This window comes from Phyllobates terribilis, unplaced genomic scaffold, assembly GCF_046119375.1.
Source record: "Phyllobates terribilis strain yellow unplaced genomic scaffold, ASM4611937v1 Scaffold_108__1_contigs__length_5656254, whole genome shotgun sequence".
NCBI lineage: Eukaryota > Metazoa > Chordata > Amphibia > Anura > Dendrobatidae > Phyllobates > Phyllobates terribilis.
The window spans coordinates 941,414-961,462 of NW_027362868.1; the positions used below are offsets into that span (position 1 = coordinate 941,414).

At 45.1% G+C, this 20,049-nt stretch overlaps 15 non-coding genes across 15 annotated transcripts; all 15 read left to right on the forward strand.

Moving 5' to 3' along the window:
• The first annotated feature begins 713 nt into the window (after positions 1-713).
• LOC141201359 (U2 spliceosomal RNA) lies at positions 714-904 on the forward strand. Its single transcript, XR_012272920.1, has one exon. It is a non-coding gene; the product is annotated as a U2 spliceosomal RNA (small nuclear RNA).
• A 1,120-nt stretch (positions 905-2,024) lies between these two features.
• On the forward strand, positions 2,025-2,215 carry LOC141201360 (U2 spliceosomal RNA). Its single transcript, XR_012272921.1, has one exon. It is a non-coding gene; the product is annotated as a U2 spliceosomal RNA (small nuclear RNA).
• Positions 2,216-3,334: 1,119 nt separating this feature from the next.
• On the forward strand, positions 3,335-3,525 carry LOC141201361 (U2 spliceosomal RNA). Its single transcript, XR_012272922.1, has one exon. It is a non-coding gene; the product is annotated as a U2 spliceosomal RNA (small nuclear RNA).
• A 1,120-nt stretch (positions 3,526-4,645) lies between these two features.
• Positions 4,646-4,836, forward strand: LOC141201362 (U2 spliceosomal RNA). The gene has a single exon (XR_012272923.1). It is a non-coding gene; the product is annotated as a U2 spliceosomal RNA (small nuclear RNA).
• Positions 4,837-5,956: 1,120 nt separating this feature from the next.
• Positions 5,957-6,147, forward strand: LOC141201363 (U2 spliceosomal RNA). The gene has a single exon (XR_012272924.1). It is a non-coding gene; the product is annotated as a U2 spliceosomal RNA (small nuclear RNA).
• Positions 6,148-7,267: 1,120 nt separating this feature from the next.
• On the forward strand, positions 7,268-7,458 carry LOC141201365 (U2 spliceosomal RNA). Its single transcript, XR_012272926.1, has one exon. It is a non-coding gene; the product is annotated as a U2 spliceosomal RNA (small nuclear RNA).
• Positions 7,459-8,578: 1,120 nt separating this feature from the next.
• On the forward strand, positions 8,579-8,769 carry LOC141200651 (U2 spliceosomal RNA). The gene has a single exon (XR_012272365.1). It is a non-coding gene; the product is annotated as a U2 spliceosomal RNA (small nuclear RNA).
• A 1,119-nt stretch (positions 8,770-9,888) lies between these two features.
• On the forward strand, positions 9,889-10,079 carry LOC141201366 (U2 spliceosomal RNA). Its single transcript, XR_012272927.1, has one exon. It is a non-coding gene; the product is annotated as a U2 spliceosomal RNA (small nuclear RNA).
• Positions 10,080-11,199: 1,120 nt separating this feature from the next.
• LOC141200462 (U2 spliceosomal RNA) lies at positions 11,200-11,390 on the forward strand. Its single transcript, XR_012272182.1, has one exon. It is a non-coding gene; the product is annotated as a U2 spliceosomal RNA (small nuclear RNA).
• A 1,119-nt stretch (positions 11,391-12,509) lies between these two features.
• Positions 12,510-12,700, forward strand: LOC141200467 (U2 spliceosomal RNA). Its single transcript, XR_012272187.1, has one exon. It is a non-coding gene; the product is annotated as a U2 spliceosomal RNA (small nuclear RNA).
• A 1,119-nt stretch (positions 12,701-13,819) lies between these two features.
• Positions 13,820-14,010, forward strand: LOC141201367 (U2 spliceosomal RNA). The gene has a single exon (XR_012272928.1). It is a non-coding gene; the product is annotated as a U2 spliceosomal RNA (small nuclear RNA).
• A 1,122-nt stretch (positions 14,011-15,132) lies between these two features.
• On the forward strand, positions 15,133-15,323 carry LOC141201368 (U2 spliceosomal RNA). The gene has a single exon (XR_012272929.1). It is a non-coding gene; the product is annotated as a U2 spliceosomal RNA (small nuclear RNA).
• Positions 15,324-16,444: 1,121 nt separating this feature from the next.
• On the forward strand, positions 16,445-16,635 carry LOC141200311 (U2 spliceosomal RNA). The gene has a single exon (XR_012272035.1). It is a non-coding gene; the product is annotated as a U2 spliceosomal RNA (small nuclear RNA).
• A 1,119-nt stretch (positions 16,636-17,754) lies between these two features.
• LOC141201369 (U2 spliceosomal RNA) lies at positions 17,755-17,945 on the forward strand. Its single transcript, XR_012272930.1, has one exon. It is a non-coding gene; the product is annotated as a U2 spliceosomal RNA (small nuclear RNA).
• A 1,122-nt stretch (positions 17,946-19,067) lies between these two features.
• Positions 19,068-19,258, forward strand: LOC141198870 (U2 spliceosomal RNA). Its single transcript, XR_012270639.1, has one exon. It is a non-coding gene; the product is annotated as a U2 spliceosomal RNA (small nuclear RNA).
• Positions 19,259-20,049: the final 791 nt, after the last annotated feature.

Sequence of the window (20,049 nt, forward strand, 5' to 3'; positions counted from 1 at the left end):
TCACCTGAGCTAACAGGTATGTGAGCTGGTTACTCTGCTGCGCTTAAAATTTCTTTTTTGGTTTGCTACAATGCCTTTTCTGAAACGTTGTCTCCCTCTGCTGGAACACTGACTTCTTTCATTTAATGCCTGCAGACTATAAAAGAGAAACCAACCCAAAAAGTTTGGTTGATTAGTCTGTGGCATTCTTTTAAACTGTTGCTTATGGCGGTCTCTGTGAGCTTCTCAGTGACATTCAGCCATCCAGGTATCCTGCCTGCAGTAGACGGAATGTGGCAATGGAACGCTGGCTGCGCGTGTCATAATAGGCTCTGAGCCTTTATATACCTGCGCACAGCAGCAGCCACCTTCAGTCTGCTGCTGGACAGCCAGCAGCAGCAGCAGCAGGAGAGGTAATTAATCAGCAACCCTCCTGCTAAGGGTAGACAGCTGCTCGTTCCACCCCGCCCCCCCGCCTTAATTGGTTCTCCTCCCTTCCAACGGTGTTGAGGCGGGTGGGAACAGCCGGGGGTTGAGGGTACTGTGCTAAAAGAGGTGGAGTTATGCAGATCTAAAACGCGTGGATTGCAGCAGCAGCAAGCCGAAAAGTGCAGGCATGTGAGGGATCTAGAGGTTGACAGCATGTCTTCTTAACGGGAGTCCAGGTGGCCATCTCCACAAATGGACTTTTCAGAATTCTTGGGTGGCACCGTAGTCGGAAACCAATTCTGGTTATCGCTTCTCGGCCTTTTGGCTAAGATCAAGTGTAGTATCTGTTCTTATCAGTTTAATATCTGATACGTCCCCTATCTGGGGACCATATATTAAATGGATTTTTAGAACAGGGAGATGGAAAAAGAGCTTGCTCTGTCCACTCCACGCATTGACCTGGTATTGCAGTATCTCCAGGACCGGTGCACCCCTTCTTTAATGCAGTTTCTAAAATCAGAAAGAATTGAATTCAATGCTTTTTGTTCATTTTGCTTGTTTGTCGGATTTTGGGATGGACTCTTTGGCTTTGCTTTTCTTCTCCTCATTGGATTTTTCATGTTAAAAGTTGCAGAAGCCAGATGACAAGCTCATTTTGGTTCAACTTCAGCAACTGTGCATTGCATTGCCATGTAATGTAATGTAATGCAATGCTATCTATCTAGCTCTCCCTCTATACTTCCTTTTGGATAAACAGACATATTAGGCAAGCATTTTGGAGCTTTCACCTAAATAACTACAGGTGGTGAGATAAGCTGCACAATATAATTGACCTTTCAGTATATTGTTGCACACACACCATCTATTTAGCAAATGCCCTTGTTATCAACAGCAGCCTTTTAAACTCACCTGAGCTAACAGGTATGTGAGCTGGTTACTCTGCTGCGCTTAAAATTTCTTTTTTGGTTTGCTACAATGCCTTTTCTGAAACGTTGTCTCCCTCTGCTGGAACACTGACTTCTTTCATTTAATGCCTGCAGACTATAAAAGAGAAACCAACCCAAAAAGTTTGGTTGATTAGTCTGTGGCATTCTTTTAAACTGTTGCTTATGGCGGTCTCTGTGAGCTTCTCAGTGACATTCAGCCATCCAGGTATCCCGCCTGCAGTAGACGGAATGTGGCAATGGAACGCTGGCTGCGCGTGTCATAATAGGCTCTGAGCCTTTATATACCTGCGCACAGCAGCAGCCACCTTTAGTCTGCTGCTGGACAGCCAGCAGCAGCAGCAGCAGGAGAGGTAATTAATCAGCAACCCTCCTGCTAAGGGTAGACAGCTGCTCGTTCCACCCCCCCCCCGCCTTAATTGGTTCTCCTCCCTTCCAACGGTGTTGAGGCGGGTGGGAACAGCCGGGGGTTGAGGGTACTGTGCTAAAAGAGGTGGAGTTATGCAGATCTAAAACGCGTGGATTGCAGCAGCAGCAAGCCGAAAAGTGCAGGCATGTGAGGGATCTAGAGGTTGACAGCATGTCTTCTTAACGGGAGTCCAGGTGGTCATCTCCACAAATGGACTTTTCAGAATCCTTGGGTGGCACCGTAGTCGGAAACCAATTCTGGTTATCGCTTCTCGGCCTTTTGGCTAAGATCAAGTGTAGTATCTGTTCTTATCAGTTTAATATCTGATACGTCCCCTATCTGGGGACCATATATTAAATGGATTTTTAGAACAGGGAGATGGAAAAAGAGCTTGCTCTGTCCACTCCACGCATTGACCTGGTATTGCAGTATCTCCAGGACCGGTGCACCCCTTCTTTAATGCAGTTTCTAAAATCAGAAAGAATTGAATTCAATGCTTTTTGTTCATTTTGCTTGTTTGTCGGATTTTGGGATGGACTCTTTGGCTTTGCTTTTCTTCTCCTCATTGGATTTTTCATGTTAAAAGTTGCAGAAGCCAGATGACAAGCTCATTTTGGTTCAAATTCAGCAACTGTGCATTGCATTGCCATGTAATGTAATGTAATGCAATGCTATCTATCTAGCTCTCCCTCTATACTTCCTTTTGGATAAACAGACATATTAGGCAAGCATTTTGGAGCTTTCACCTAAATAACTACAGGTGGTGAGATAAGCTGCACAATATAATTGACCTTTCAGTATATTGTTGCACACACACCATCTATTTAGCAAATGCCCTTGTTATCAACAGCAGCCTTTTAAACTCACCTGAGCTAACAGGTATGTGAGCTGGTTACTCTGCTGCGCTTAAAATTTCTTTTTTGGTTTGCTACAATGCCTTTTCTGAAACGTTGTCTCCCTCTGCTGGAACACTGACTTCTTTCATTTAATGCCTGCAGACTATAAAAGAGAAACCAACCCAAAAAGTTTGGTTGATTAGTCTGTGGCATTCTTTTAAACTGTTGCTTATGGCGGTCTCTGTGAGCTTCTCAGTGACATTCAGCCATCCAGGTATCCCCCCTGCAGTAGACGGAATGTGGCAATGGAACGCTGGCTGCGCGTGTCATAATAGGCTCTGAGCCTTTATATACCTGCGCACAGCAGCAGCCACCTTCAGTCTGCTGCTGGACAGCCAGCAGCAGCAGCAGCAGGAGAGGTAATTAATCAGCAACCCTCCTGCTAAGGGTAGACAGCTGCTCGTTCCACCCCCCCCCGCCTTAATTGGTTCTCCTCCCTTCCAACGGTGTTGAGGCGGGTGGGAACAGCCGGGGGTTGAGGGTACTGTGCTAAAAGAGGTGGAGTTATGCAGATCTAAAACGCGTGGATTGCAGCAGCAGCAAGCCGAAAAGTGCAGGCATGTGAGGGATCTAGAGGTTGACAGCATGTCTTCTTAACGGGAGTCCAGGTGGCCATCTCCACAAATGGACTTTTCAGAATCCTTGGGTGGCACCGTAGTCGAAAACCAATTCTGGTTATCGCTTCTCGGCCTTTTGGCTAAGATCAAGTGTAGTATCTGTTCTTATCAGTTTAATATCTGATACGTCCCCTATCTGGGGACCATATATTAAATGGATTTTTAGAACAGGGAGATGGAAAAAGAGCTTGCTCTGTCCACTCCACGCATTGACCTGGTATTGCAGTATCTCCAGGACCGGTGCACCCCTTCTTTAATGCAGTTTCTAAAATCAGAAAGAATTGAATTCAATGCTTTTTGTTCATTTTGCTTGTTTGTCGGATTTTGGGATGGACTCTTTGGCTTTGCTTTTCTTCTCCTCATTGGATTTTTCATGTTAAAAGTTGCAGAAGCCAGATGACAAGCTCATTTTGGTTCAACTTCAGCAACTGTGCATTGCATTGCCATGTAATGTAATGTAATGCAATGCTATCTATCTAGCTCTCCCTCTATACTTCCTTTTGGATAAACAGACATATTAGGCAAGCATTTTGGAGCTTTCACCTAAATAACTACAGGTGGTGAGATAAGCTGCACAATATAATTGACCTTTCAGTATATTGTTGCACACACACCATCTATTTAGCAAATGCCCTTGTTATCAACAGCAGCCTTTTAAACTCACCTGAGCTAACAGGTATGTGAGCTGGTTACTCTGCTGCGCTTAAAATTTCTTTTTTGGTTTGCTACAATGCCTTTTCTGAAACGTTGTCTCCCTCTGCTGGAACACTGACTTCTTTCATTTAATGCCTGCAGACTATAAAAGAGAAACCAACCCAAAAAGTTTGGTTGTTTAGTCTGTGGCATTCTTTTAAACTGTTGCTTATGGCGGTCTCTGTGAGCTTCTCAGTGACATTCAGCCATCCAGGTATCCCGCCTGCAGTAGACGGAATGTGGCAATGGAACGCTGGCTGCGCGTGTCATAATAGGCTCTGAGCCTTTATATACCTGCGCACAGCAGCAGCCACCTTCAGTCTGCTGCTGGACAGCCAGCAGCAGCAGCAGCAGGAGAGGTAATTAATCAGCAACCCTCCTGCTAAGGGTAGACAGCTGCTCGTTCCACCCCCCCCCCGCCTTAATTGGTTCTCCTCCCTTCCAACGGTGTTGAGGCGGGTGGGAACAGCCGGGGGTTGAGGGTACTGTGCTAAAAGAGGTGGAGTTATGCAGATCTAAAACGCGTGGATTGCAGCAGCAGCAAGCCGAAAAGTGCAGGCATGTGAGGGATCTAGAGGTTGACAGCATGTCTTCTTAACGGGAGTCCAGGTGGCCATCTCCACAAATGGACTTTTCAGAATCCTTGGGTGGCACCGTAGTCGGAAACCAATTCTGGTTATCGCTTCTCGGCCTTTTGGCTAAGATCAAGTGTAGTATCTGTTCTTATCAGTTTAATATCTGATACGTCCCCTATCTGGGGACCATATATTAAATGGATTTTTAGAACAGGGAGATGGAAAAAGAGCTTGCTCTGTCCACTCCACGCATTGACCTGGTATTGCAGTATCTCCAGGACCGGTGCACCCCTTCTTTAATGCAGTTTCTAAAATCAGAAAGAATTGAATTCAATGCTTTTTGTTCATTTTGCTTGTTTGTCGGATTTTGGGATGGACTCTTTGGCTTTGCTTTTCTTCTCCTCATTGGATTTTTCATGTTAAAAGTTGCAGAAGCCAGATGACAAGCTCATTTTGGTTCAACTTCAGCAACTGTGCATTGCATTGCCATGTAATGTAATGTAATGCAATGCTATCTATCTAGCTCTCCCTCTATACTTCCTTTTGGATAAACAGACATATTAGGCAAGCATTTTGGAGCTTTCACCTAAATAACTACAGGTGGTGAGATAAGCTGCACAATATAATTGACCTTTCAGTATATTGTTGCACACACACCATCTATTTAGCAAATGCCCTTGTTATCAACAGCAGCCTTTTAAACTCACCTGAGCTAACAGGTATGTGAGCTGGTTACTCTGCTGCGCTTAAAATTTCTTTTTTGGTTTGCTACAATGCCTTTTCTGAAACGTTGTCTCCCTCTGCTGGAACACTGACTTCTTTCATTTAATGCCTGCAGACTATAAAAGAGAAACCAACCCAAAAAGTTTGGTTGATTAGTCTGTGGCATTCTTTTAAACTGTTGCTTATGGCGGTCTCTGTGAGCTTCTCAGTGACATTCAGCCATCCAGGTATCCCGCCTGCAGTAGACGGAATGTGGCAATGGAACGCTGGCTGCGCGTGTCATAATAGGCTCTGAGCCTTTATATACCTGCGCACAGCAGCAGCCACCTTCAGTCTGCTGCTGGACAGCCAGCAGCAGCAGCAGCAGGAGAAGTAATTAATCAGCAACCCTCCTGCTAAGGGTAGACAGCTGCTCGTTCCACCCCCCCCCCGCCTTAATTGGTTCTCCTCCCCTCCAACGGTGTTGAGGCGGGTGGGAACAGCCGGGGGTTGAGGGTACTGTGCTAAAAGAGGTGGAGTTATGCAGATCTAAAACGCGTGGATTGCAGCAGCAGCAAGCCGAAAAGTGCAGGCATGTGAGGGATCTAGAGGTTGACAGCATGTCTTCTTAACGGGAGTCCAGGTGGCCATCTCCACAAATGGACTTTTCAGAATCCTTGGGTGGCACCGTAGTCGAAAACCAATTCTGGTTATCGCTTCTCGGCCTTTTGGCTAAGATCAAGTGTAGTATCTGTTCTTATCAGTTTAATATCTGATACGTCCCCTATCTGGGGACCATATATTAAATGGATTTTTAGAACAGGGAGATGGAAAAAGAGCTTGCTCTGTCCACTCCACGCATTGACCTGGTATTGCAGTATCTCCAGGACCGGTGCACCCCTTCTTTAATGCAGTTTCTAAAATCAGAAAGAATTGAATTCAATGCTTTTTGTTCATTTTGCTTGTTTGTCGGATTTTGGGATGGACTCTTTGGCTTTGCTTTTCTTCTCCTCATTGGATTTTTCATGTTAAAAGTTGCAGAAGCCAGATGACAAGCTCATTTTGGTTCAACTTCAGCAACTGTGCATTGCATTGCCATGTAATGTAATGTAATGCAATGCTATCTATCTAGCTCTCCCTCTATACTTCCTTTTGGATAAACAGACATATTAGGCAAGCATTTTGGAGCTTTCACCTAAATAACTATAGGTGGTGAGATAAGCTGCACAATATAATTGACCTTTCAGTATATTGTTGCACACACACCATCTATTTAGCAAATGCCCTTGTTATCAACAGCAGCCTTTTAAACTCACCTGAGCTAACAGGTATGTGAGCTGGTTACTCTGCTGCGCTTAAAATTTCTTTTTTGGTTTGCTACAATGCCTTTTCTGAAACGTTGTCTCCCTCTGCTGGAACACTGACTTCTTTCATTTAATGCCTGCAGACTATAAAAGAGAAACCAACCCAAAAAGTTTGGTTGTTTAGTCTGTGGCATTCTTTTAAACTGTTGCTTATGGCGGTCTCTGTGAGCTTCTCAGTGACATTCAGCCATCCAGGTATCCCGCCTGCAGTAGACGGAATGTGGCAATGGAACGCTGGCTGCGCGTGTCATAATAGGCTCTGAGCCTTTATATACCTGCGCACAGCAGCAGCCACCTTCAGTCTGCTGCTGGACAGCCAGCAGCAGCAGCAGCAGGAGAGGTAATTAATCAGCAACCCTCCTGCTAAGGGTAGACAGCTGCTCGTTCCACCCCCCCCCCGCCTTAATTGGTTCTCCTCCCTTCCAACGGTGTTGAGGCGGGTGGGAACAGCCGGGGGTTGAGGGTACTGTGCTAAAAGAGGTGGAGTTATGCAGATCTAAAAGGCGTGGATTGCAGCAGCAGCAAGCCGAAAAGTGCAGGCATGTGAGGGATCTAGAGGTTGACAGCATGTCTTCTTAACGGGAGTCCAGGTGGCCATCTCCACAAATGGACTTTTCAGAATCCTTGGGTGGCACCGTAGTCGGAAACCAATTCTGGTTATCGCTTCTCGGCCTTTTGGCTAAGATCAAGTGTAGTATCTGTTCTTATCAGTTTAATATCTGATACGTCCCCTATCTGGGGACCATATATTAAATGGATTTTTAGAACAGGGAGATGGAAAAAGAGCTTGCTCTGTCCACTCCACGCATTGACCTGGTATTGCAGTATCTCCAGGACCGGTGCACCCCTTCTTTAATGCAGTTTCTAAAATCAGAAAGAATTGAATTCAATGCTTTTTGTTCATTTTGCTTGTTTGTCGGATTTTGGGATGGACTCTTTGGCTTTGCTTTTCTTCTCCTCATTGGATTTTTCATGTTAAAAGTTGCAGAAGCCAGATGACAAGCTCATTTTGGTTCAACTTCAGCAACTGTGCATTGCATTGCCATGTAATGTAATGTAATGCAATGCTATCTATCTAGCTCTCCCTCTATACTTCCTTTTGGATAAACAGACATATTAGGCAAGCATTTTGGAGCTTTCACCTAAATAACTACAGGTGGTGAGATAAGCTGCACAATATAATTGACCTTTCAGTATATTGTTGCACACACACCATCTATTTAGCAAATGCCCTTGTTATCAACAGCAGCCTTTTAAACTCACCTGAGCTAACAGGTATGTGAGCTGGTTACTCTGCTGCGCTTAAAATTTCTTTTTTGGTTTGCTACAATGCCTTTTCTGAAACGTTGTCTCCCTCTGCTGGAACACTGACTTCTTTCATTTAATGCCTGCAGACTATAAAAGAGAAACCAACCCAAAAAGTTTGGTTGATTAGTCTGTGGCATTCTTTTAAACTGTTGCTTATGGCGGTCTCTGTGAGCTTCTCAGTGACATTCAGCCATCCAGGTATCCCGCCTGCAGTAGACGGAATGTGGCAATGGAACGCTGGCTGCGCGTGTCATAATAGGCTCTGAGCCTTTATATACCTGCGCACAGCAGCAGCCACCTTCAGTCTGCTGCTGGACAGCCAGCAGCAGCAGCAGCAGGAGAAGTAATTAATCAGCAACCCTCCTGCTAAGGGTAGACAGCTGCTCGTTCCACCCCCCCCCCGCCTTAATTGGTTCTCCTCCCCTCCAACGGTGTTGAGGCGGGTGGGAACAGCCGGGGGTTGAGGGTACTGTGCTAAAAGAGGTGGAGTTATGCAGATCTAAAACGCGTGGATTGCAGCAGCAGCAAGCCGAAAAGTGCAGGCATGTGAGGGATCTAGAGGTTGACAGCATGTCTTCTTAACGGGAGTCCAGGTGGCCATCTCCACAAATGGACTTTTCAGAATCCTTGGGTGGCACCGTAGTCGGAAACCAATTCTGGTTATCGCTTCTCGGCCTTTTGGCTAAGATCAAGTGTAGTATCTGTTCTTATCAGTTTAATATCTGATACGTCCCATATCTGGGGACCATATATTAAATGGATTTTTAGAACAGGGAGATGGAAAAAGAGCTTGCTCTGTCCACTCCACGCATTGACCTGGTATTGCAGTATCTCCAGGACCGGTGCACCCCTTCTTTAATGCAGTTTCTAAAATCAGAAAGAATTGAATTCAATGCTTTTTGTTCATTTTGCTTGTTTGTCGGATTTTGGGATGGACTCTTTGGCTTTGCTTTTCTTCTCCTCATTGGATTTTTCATGTTAAAAGTTGCAGAAGCCAGATGACAAGCTCATTTTGGTTCAACTTCAGCAACTGTGCATTGCATTGCCATGTAATGTAATGTAATGCAATGCTATCTATCTAGCTCTCCCTCTATACTTCCTTTTGGATAAACAGACATATTAGGCAAGCATTTTGGAGCTTTCACCTAAATAACTACAGGTGGTGAGATAAGCTGCACAATATAATTGACCTTTCAGTATATTGTTGCACACACACCATCTATTTAGCAAATGCCCTTGTTATCAACAGCAGCCTTTTAAACTCACCTGAGCTAACAGGTATGTGAGCTGGTTACTCTGCTGCGCTTAAAATTTCTTTTTTGGTTTGCTACAATGCCTTTTCTGAAACGTTGTCTCCCTCTGCTGGAACACTGACTTCTTTCATTTAATGACTGCAGACTATAAAAGAGAAACCAACCCAAAAAGTTTGGTTGATTAGTCGGTGGCATTCTTTTAAACTGTTGCTTATGGCGGTCTCTGTGAGCTTCTCAGTGACATTCAGCCATCCAGGTATCCCGCCTGCAGTAGACGGAATGTGGCAATGGAACGCTGGCTGCGCGTGTCATAATAGGCTCTGAGCCTTTATATACCTGCGCACAGCAGCAGCCACCTTCAGTCTGCTGCTGGACAGCCAGCAGCAGCAGCAGCAGGAGAGGTAATTAATCAGCAACCCTCCTGCTAAGGGTAGACAGCTGCTCGTTCCACCCCCCCCCGCCTTAATTGGTTCTCCTCCCTTCCAACGGTGTTGAGGCGGGTGGGAACAGCCGGGGGTTGAGGGTACTGTGCTAAAAGAGGTGGAGTTATGCAGATCTAAAACGCGTGGATTGCAGCAGCAGCAAGCCGAAAAGTGCAGGCATGTGAGGGATCTAGAGGTTGACAGCATGTCTTCTTAACGGGAGTCCAGGTGGCCATCTCCACAAATGGACTTTTCAGAATCCTTGGGTGGCACCGTAGTCGGAAACCAATTCTGGTTATCGCTTCTCGGCCTTTTGGCTAAGATCAAGTGTAGTATCTGTTCTTATCAGTTTAATATCTGATACGTCCCCTATCTGGGGACCATATATTAAATGGATTTTTAGAACAGGGAGATGGAAAAAGAGCTTGCTCTGTCCACTCCACGCATTGACCTGGTATTGCAGTATCTCCAGGACCGGTGCACCCCTTCTTTAATGCAGTTTCTAAAATCAGAAAGAATTGAATTCAATGCTTTTTGTTCATTTTGCTTGTTTGTCGGATTTTGGGATGGACTCTTTGGCTTTGCTTTTCTTCTCCTCATTGGATTTTTCATGTTAAAAGTTGCAGAAGCCAGATGACAAGCTCATTTTGGTTCAACTTCAGCAACTGTGCATTGCATTGCCATGTAATGTAATGTAATGCAATGCTATCTATCTAGCTCTCCCTCTATACTTCCTTTTGGATAAACAGACATATTAGGCAAGCATTTTGGAGCTTTCACCTAAATAACTACAGGTGGTGAGATAAGCTGCACAATATAATTGACCTTTCAGTATATTGTTGCACACACACCATCTATTTAGCAAATGCCCTTGTTATCAACAGCAGCCTTTTAAACTCACCTGAGCTAACAGGTATGTGAGCTGGTTACTCTGCTGCGCTTAAAATTTCTTTTTTGGTTTGCTACAATGCCTTTTCTGAAACGTTGTCTCCCTCTGCTGGAACACTGACTTCTTTCATTTAATGACTGCAGACTATAAAAGAGAAACCAACCCAAAAAGTTTGGTTGATTAGTCTGTGGCATTCTTTTAAACTGTTGCTTATGGCGGTCTCTGTGAGCTTCTCAGTGACATTCAGCCATCCAGGTATCCCGCCTGCAGTAGACGGAATGTGGCAATGGAACGCTGGCTGCGCGTGTCATAATAGGCTCTGAGCCTTTATATACCTGCGCACAGCAGCAGCCACCTTCAGTCTGCTGCTGGACAGCCAGCAGCAGCAGCAGCAGGAGAGGTAATTAATCAGCAACCCTCCTGCTAAGGGTAGACAGCTGCTCGTTCCACCCCCCCCCCGCCTTAATTGGTTCTCCTCCCTTCCAACGGTGTTGAGGCGGGTGGGAACAGCCGGGGGTTGAGGGTACTGTGCTAAAAGAGGTGGAGTTATGCAGATCTAAAACGCGTGGATTGCAGCAGCAGCAAGCCGAAAAGTGCAGGCATGTGAGGGATCTAGAGGTTGACAGCATGTCTTCTTAACGGGAGTCCAGGTGGCCATCTCCACAAATGGACTTTTCAGAATCCTTGGGTGGCACCGTAGTCGGAAACCAATTCTGGTTATCGCTTCTCGGCTTTTTGGCTAAGATCAAGTGTAGTATCTGTTCTTATCAGTTTAATATCTGATACGTCCCCTATCTGGGGACCATATATTAAATGGATTTTTAGAACAGGGAGATGGAAAAAGAGCTTGCTCTGTCCACTCCACGCATTGACCTGGTATTGCAGTATCTCCAGGACCGGTGCACCCCTTCTTTAATGCAGTTTCTAAAATCAGAAAGAATTGAATTCAATGCTTTTTGTTCATTTTGCTTGTTTGTCGGATATTGGGATGGACTCTTTGGCTTTGCTTTTCTTCTCCTCATTGGATTTTTCATGTTAAAAGTTGCAGAAGCCAGATGACAAGCTCATTTTGGTTCAACTTCAGCAACTGTGCATTGCATTGTCATGTAATGTAATGTAATGCAATGCTATCTATCTAGCTCTCCCTCTATACTTCCTTTTGGATAAACAGACATATTAGGCAAGCATTTTGGAGCTTTCACCTAAATAACTACAGGTGGTGAGATAAGCTGCACAATATAATTGACCTTTCAGTATATTGTTGCACACACACCATCTATTTAGCAAATGCCCTTGTTATCAACAGCAGCCTTTTAAACTCACCTGAGCTAACAGGTATGTGAGCTGGTTACTCTGCTGCGCTTAAAATTTCTTTTTTGGTTTGCTACAATGCCTTTTCTGAAACGTTGTCTCCCTCTGCTGGAACACTGACTTCTTTCATTTAATGCCTGCAGACTATAAAAGAGAAACCAACCCAAAAAGTTTGGTTGATTAGTCTGTGGCATTCTTTTAAACTGTTGCTTATGGCGGTCTCTGTGAGCTTCTCAGTGACATTCAGCCATCCAGGTATCCCGCCTGCAGTAGACGGAATGTGGCAATGGAACGCTGTCTGCGCGTGTCATAATAGGCTCTGAGCCTTTATATACCTGCGCACAGCAGCAGCCACCTTCAGTCTGCTGCTGGACAGCCAGCAGCAGCAGCAGCAGGAGAGGTAATTAATCAGCAACCCTCCTGCTAAGGGTAGACAGCTGCTCGTTCCACCCCCCCCCGCCTTAATTGGTTCTCCTCCCTTCCAACGGTGTTGAGGCGGGTGGGAACAGCCGGGGGTTGAGGGTACTGTGCAAAAAGAGGTGGAGTTATGCAGATCTAAAACGCGTGGATTGCAGCAGCAGCAAGCCGAAAAGTGCAGGCATGTGAGGGATCTAGAGGTTGACAGCATGTCTTCTTAACGGGAGTCCAGGTGGCCATCTCCACAAATGGACTTTTCAGAATCCTTGGGTGGCACCGTAGTCGGAAACCAATTCTGGTTATCGCTTCTCGGCCTTTTGGCTAAGATCAAGTGTAGTATCTGTTCTTATCAGTTTAATGTCTGATACGTCCCCTATCTGGGGACCATATATTAAATGGATTTTTAGAACAGGGAGATGGAAAAAGAGCTTGCTCTGTCCACTCCACGCATTGACCTGGTATTGCAGTATCTCCAGGACCGGTGCACCCCTTCTTTAATGCAGTTTCTAAAATCAGAAAGAATTGAATTCAATGCTTTTTGTTCATTTTGCTTGTTTGTCGGATTTTGGGATGGACTCTTTGGCTTTGCTTTTCTTCTCCTCATTGGATTTTTCATGTTAAAAGTTGCAGAAGCCAGATGACAAGCTCATTTTGGTTCAACTTCAGCAACTGTGCATTGCATTGCCATGTAATGTAATGTAATGCAATGCTATCTATCTAGCTCTCCCTCTATACTTCCTTTTGGATAAACAGACATATTAGGCAAGCATTTTGGAGCTTTCACCTAAATAACTACAGGTGGTGAGATAAGCTGCACAATATAATTGACCTTTCAGTATATTGTTGCACACACACCATCTATTTAGCAAATGCCCTTGTTATCAACAGCAGCCTTTTAAACTCACCTGAGCTAACAGGTATGTGAGCTGGTTACTCTGCTGCGCTTAAAATTTCTTTTTTGGTTTGCTACAATGCCTTTTCTGAAACGTTGTCTCCCTCTGCTGGAACACTGACTTCTTTCATTTAATGCCTGCAGACTATAAAAGAGAAACCAACCCAAAAAGTTTGGTTGATTAGTCTGTGGCATTCTTTTAAACTGTTGCTTATGGCGGTCTCTGTGAGCTTCTCAGTGACATTCAGCCATCCAGGTATCCCGCCTGCAGTAGACGGAATGTGGCAATGGAACGCTGGCTGCGCGTGTCATAATAGGCTCTGAGCCTTTATATACCTGCGCACAGCAGCAGCCACCTTCAGTCTGCTGCTGGACAGCCAGCAGCAGCAGCAGCAGGAGAGGTAATTAATCAGCAACCCTCCTGCTAAGGGTAGACAGCTGCTCGTTCCACCCCCCCCTGCCTTAATTGGTTCTCCTCCCTTCCAACGGTGTTGAGGCGGGTGGGAACAGCCGGGGGTTGAGGGTACTGTGCTAAAAGAGGTGGAGTTATGCAGATCTAAAACGCGTGGATTGCAGCAGCAGCAAGCCGAAAAGTGCAGGCATGTGAGGGATCTAGAGGTTGACAGCATGTCTTCTTAACGGGAGTCCAGGTGGCCATCTCCACAAATGGACTTTTCAGAATCCTTGGGTGGCACCGTAGTCGGAAACCAATTCTGGTTATCGCTTCTCGGCCTTTTGGCTAAGATCAAGTGTAGTATCTGTTCTTATCAGTTTAATATCTGATACGTCCCCTATCTGGGGACCATATATTAAATGGATTTTTAGAACAGGGAGATGGAAAAAGAGCTTGCTCTGTCCACTCCACGCATTGACCTGGTATTGCAGTATCTCCAGGACCGGTGCACCCCTTCTTTAATGCAGTTTCTAAAATCAGAAAGAATTGAATTCAATGCTTTTTGTTCATTTTGCTTGTTTGTCGGATTTTGGGATGGACTCTTTGGCTTTGCTTTTCTTCTCCTCATTGGATTTTTCATGTTAAAAGTTGCAGAAGCCAGATGACAAGCTCATTTTGGTTCAACTTCAGCAACTGTGCATTGCATTGCCATGTAATGTAATGTAATGCAATGCTATCTATCTAGCTCTCCCTCTATACTTCCTTTTGGATAAACAGACATATTAGGCAAGCATTTTGGAGCTTTCACCTAAATAACTACAGGTGGTGAGATAAGCTGCACAATATAATTGACCTTTCAGTATATTGTTGCACACACACCATCTATTTAGCAAATGCCCTTGTTATCAACAGCAGCCTTTTAAACTCACCTGAGCTAACAGGTATGTGAGCTGGTTACTCTGCTGCGCTTAAAATTTCTTTTTTGGTTTGCTACAATGCCTTTTCTGAAACGTTGTCTCCCTCTGCTGGAACACTGACTTCTTTCATTTAATGCCTGCAGACTATAAAAGAGAAACCAACCCAAAAAGTTTGGTTGATTAGTCTGTGGCATTCTTTTAAACTGTTGCTTATGGTGGTCTCTGTGAGCTTCTCAGTGACATTCAGCCGTCCAGGTATCCCGCCTGCAGTAGACGGAATGTGGCAATGGAACGCTGGCTGCGCGTGTCATAATAGGCTCTGAGCCTATATATACCTGCGCACAGCAGCAGCCACCTTCAGTCTGCTGCTGGACAGCCAGCAGCAGCAGCAGCAGGAGAGGTAATTAATCAGCAACCCTCCTGCTAAGGGTAGACAGCTGCTCGTTCCACCCCCCCCCCCCGCCTTAATTTGTTCTCCTCCCTTCCAACGGTGTTGAGGCGGGTGGGAACAGCCGGGGGTTGAGGGTACTGTGCTAAAAGAGGTGGAGTTATGCAGATCTAAAACGCGTGGATTGCAGCAGCAGCAAGCCGAAAAGTGCAGGCATGTGAGGGATCTAGAGGTTGACAGCATGTCTTCTTAACGGGAGTCCAGGTGGCCATCTCCACAAATGGACTTTTCAGAATCCTTGGGTGGCACCGTAGTCGGAAACCAATTCTGGTTATCGCTTCTCGGCCTTTTGGCTAAGATCAAGTGTAGTATCTGTTCTTATCAGTTTAATATCTGATACGTCCCCTATCTGGGGACCATATATTAAATGGATTTTTAGAACAGGGAGATGGAAAAAGAGCTTGCTCTGTCCACTCCACGCATTGACCTGGTATTGCAGTATCTCCAGGACCGGTGCACCCCTTCTTTAATGCAGTTTCTAAAATCAGAAAGAATTGAATTCAATGCTTTTTGTTCATTTTGCTTGTTTGTCGGATTTTGGGATGGACTCTTTGGCTTTGCTTTTCTTCTCCTCATTGGATTTTTCATGTTAAAAGTTGCAGAAGCCAGATGACAAGCTCATTTTGGTTCAACTTCAGCAACTGTGCATTGCATTGCCATGTAATGTAATGTAATGCAATGCTATCTATCTAGCTCTCCCTCTATACTTCCTTTTGGATAAACAGACATATTAGGCAAGCATTTTGGAGCTTTCACCTAAATAACTACAGGTGGTGAGATAAGCTGCACAATATAATTGACCTTTCAGTATATTGTTGCACACACACCATCTATTTAGCAAATGCCCTTGTTATCAACAGCAGCCTTTTAAACTCACCTGAGCTAACAGGTATGTGAGCTGGTTACTCTGCTGCGCTTAAAATTTCTTTTTTGGTTTGCTACAATGCCTTTTCTGAAACGTTGTCTCCCTCTGCTGGAACACTGACTTCTTTCATTTAATGCCTGCAGACTATAAAAGAGAAACCAACCCAAAAAGTTTGGTTGATTAGTCTGTGGCATTCTTTTAAACTGTTGCTTATGGCGGTCTCTGTGAGCTTCTCAGTGACATTCAGCCGTCCAGGTATCCCGCCTGCAGTAGACGGAATGTGGCAATGGAACGCTGGCTGCGCGTGTCATAATAGGCTCTGAGCCTATATATACCTGCGCACAGCAGCAGCCACCTTCAGTCTGCTGCTGGACAGCCAGCAGCAGCAGCAGCAGGAGAGGTAATTAATCAGCAACCCTCCTGCTAAGGGTAGACAGCTGCTCGTTCCACCCCCCCCCCCGCCTTAATTGGTTCTCCTCCCTTCCAACGGTGTTGAGGCGGGTGGGAACAGCCGGGGGTTGAGGGTACTGTGCTAAAAGAGGTGGACTTATGCAGATCTAAAACGCGTGGATTGCAGCAGCAGCAAGCCGAAAAGTGCAGGCATGTGAGGGATCTAGAGGTTGACAGCATGTCTTCTTAACGGGAGTCCAGGTGGCCATCTCCACAAATGGACTTTTCAGAATCCTTGGGTGGCACCGTAGTCGGAAACCAATTCTGGTTATCGCTTCTCGGCCTTTTGGCTAAGATCAAGTGTAGTATCTGTTCTTATCAGTTTAATATCTGATACGTCCCCTATCTGGGGACCATATATTAAATGGATTTTTGGAACAGGGAGATGGAAAAAGAGCTTGCTCTGTCCACTCCACGCATTGACCTGGTATTGCAGTATCTCCAGGACCGGTGCACCCCTTCTTTAATGCAGTTTCTAAAATCAGAAAGAATTGAATTCAATGCTTTTTGTTCATTTTGCTTGTTTGTCGGATTTTGGGATGGACTCTTTGGCTTTGCTTTTCTTCTCCTCATTGGATTTTTCATGTTAAAAGTTGCAGAAGCCAGATGACAAGCTCATTTTGGTTCAACTTCAGCAACTGTGCATTGCATTGCCATGTAATGTAATGTAATGCAATGCTATCTATCTAGCTCTCCCTCTATACTTCCTTTTGGATAAACAGACATATTAGGCAAGCATTTTGGAGCTTTCACCTAAATAACTACAGGTGGTGAGATAAGCTGCACAATATAATTGACCTTTCAGTATATTGTTGCACACACACCATCTATTTAGCAAATGCCCTTGTTATCAACAGCAGCCTTTTAAACTCACCTGAGCTAACAGGTATGTGAGCTGGTTACTCTGCTGCGCTTAAAATTTCTTTTTTGGTTTGCTACAATGCCTTTTCTGAAACGTTGTCTCCCTCTGCTGGAACACTGACTTCTTTCATTTAATGCCTGCAGACTATAAAAGAGAAACCAACCCAAAAAGTTTGGTTGATTAGTCTGTGGCATTCTTTTAAACTGTTGCTTATGGCGGTCTCTGTGAGCTTCTCAGTGACATTCAGCCATCCAGGTATCCCGCCTGCAGTAGACGGAATGTGGCAATGGAACGCTGGCTGCGCGTGTCATAATAGGCTCTGAGCCTTTATATACCTGCGCACAGCAGCAGCCACCTTCAGTCTGCTGCTGGACAGCCAGCAGCAGCAGCAGCAGGAGAGGTAATTAATCAGCAACCCTCCTGCTAAGGGTAGACAGCTGCTCCTTCCACCCCCCCCCGCCTTAATTGGTTCTCCTCCCTTCCAACGGTGTTGAGGCGGGTGGGAACAGCCGGGGGTTGAGGGTACTGTGCTAAAAGAGGTGGAGTTATGCAGATCTAAAACGCGTGGATTGCAGCAGCAGCAAGCCGAAAAGTGCAGGCATGTGAGGGATCTAGAGGTTGACAGCATGTCTTCTTAACGGGAGTCCAGGTGGCCATCTCCACAAATGGACTTTTCAGAATCCTTGGGTGGCACCGTAGTCGGAAACCAATTCTGGTTATCGCTTCTCGGCCTTTTGGCTAAGATCAAGTGTAGTATCTGTTCTTATCAGTTTAATATCTGATACGTCCCCTATCTGGGGACCATATATTAAATGGATTTTTAGAACAGGGAGATGGAAAAAGAGCTTGCTCTGTCCACTCCACGCATTGACCTGGTATTGCAGTATCTCCAGGACCGGTGCACCCCTTCTTTAATGCAGTTTCTAAAATCAGAAAGAATTGAATTCAATGCTTTTTGTTCATTTTGCTTGTTTGTCGGATTTTGGGATGGACTCTTTGGCTTTGCTTTTCTTCTCCTCATTGGATTTTTCATGTTAAAAGTTGCAGAAGCCAGATGACAAGCTCATTTTGGTTCAACTTCAGCAACTGTGCATTGCATTGCTATGTAATGTAATGTAATGCAATGCTATCTATCTAGCTCTCCCTCTATACTTCCTTTTGGATAAACAGACATATTAGGCAAGCATTTTGGAGCTTTCACCTAAATAACTACAGGTGGTGAGATAAGCTGCACAATATAATTGACCTTTCAGTATATTGTTGCACACACACCATCTATTTAGCAAATGCCCTTGTTATCAACAGCAGCCTTTTAAACTCACCTGAGCTAACAGGTATGTGAGCTGGTTACTCTGCTGCGCTTAAAATTTCTTTTTTGGTTTGCTACAATGCCTTTTCTGAAACGTTGTCTCCCTCTGCTGGAACACTGACTTCTTTCATTTAATGCCTGCAGACTATAAAAGAGAAACCAACCCAAAAAGTTTGGTTGATTAGTCTGTGGCATTCTTTTAAACTGTTGCTTATGGCGGTCTCTGTGAGCTTCTCAGTGACATTCAGCCGTCCAGGTATCCCGCCTGCAGTAGACGGAATGTGGCAATGGAACGCTGGCTGCGCGTGTCATAATAGGCTCTGAGCCTATATATACCTGCGCACAGCAGCAGCCACCTTCAGTCTGCTGCTGGACAGCCAGCAGCAGCAGCAGCAGGAGAGGTAATTAATCAGCAACCCTCCTGCTAAGGGTAGACAGCTGCTCGTTCCACCCCCCCCCCCCGCCTTAATTGGTTCTCCTCCCTTCCAACGGTGTTGAGGCGGGTGGGAACAGCCGGGGGTTGAGGGTACTGTGCTAAAAGAGGTGGAGTTATGCAGATCTAAAACGCGTGGATTGCAGCAGCAGCAAGCCGAAAAGTGCAGGCATGTGAGGGATCTAGAGGTTGACAGCATGTCTTCTTAACGGGAGTCCAGGTGGCCATCTCCACAAATGGACTTTTCAGAATCCTTGGGTGGCACCGTAGTCGGAAACCAATTCTGGTTATCGCTTCTCGGCCTTTTGGCTAAGATCAAGTGTAGTATCTGTTCTTATCAGTTTAATATCTGATACGTCCCCTATCTGGGGACCATATATTAAATGGATTTTTAGAACAGGGAGATGGAAAAAGAGCTTGCTCTGTCCACTCCACGCATTGACCTGGTATTGCAGTATCTCCAGGACCGGTGCACCCCTTCTTTAATGCAGTTTCTAAAATCAGAAAGAATTGAATTCAATGCTTTTTGTTCATTTTGCTTGTTTGTCGGATTTTGGGATGGACTCTTTGGCTTTGCTTTTCTTCTCCTCATTGGATTTTTCATGTTAAAAGTTGCAGAAGCCAGATGACAAGCTCATTTTGGTTCAACTTCAGCAACTGTGCATTGCATTGCCATGTAATGTAATGTAATGCAATGCTATCTATCTAGCTCTCCCTCTATACTTCCTTTTGGATAAACAGACATATTAGGCAAGCATTTTGGAGCTTTCACCTAAATAACTACAGGTGGTGAGATAAGCTGCACAATATAATTGACCTTTCAGTATATTGTTGCACACACACCATCTATTTAGCAAATGCCCTTGTTATCAACAGCAGCCTTTTAAACTCACCTGAGCTAACAGGTATGTGAGCTGGTTACTCTGCTGCGCTTAAAATTTCTTTTTTGGTTTGCTACAATGCCTTTTCTGAAACGTTGTCTCCCTCTGCTGGAACACTGACTTCTTTCATTTAATGCCTGCAGACTATAAAAGAGAAACCAACCCAAAAAGTTTGGTTGATTAGTCTGTGGCATTCTTTTAAACTGTTGCTTATGGCGGTCTCTGTGAGCTTCTCAGTGACATTCAGCCATCCAGGTATCCCGCCTGCAGTAGACGGAATGTGGCAATGGAACGCTGGCTGCGCGTGTCATAATAGGCTCTGAGCCTTTATATACCTGCGCACAGCAGCAGCCACCTTCAGTCTGCTGCTGGACAGCCAGCAGCAGCAGC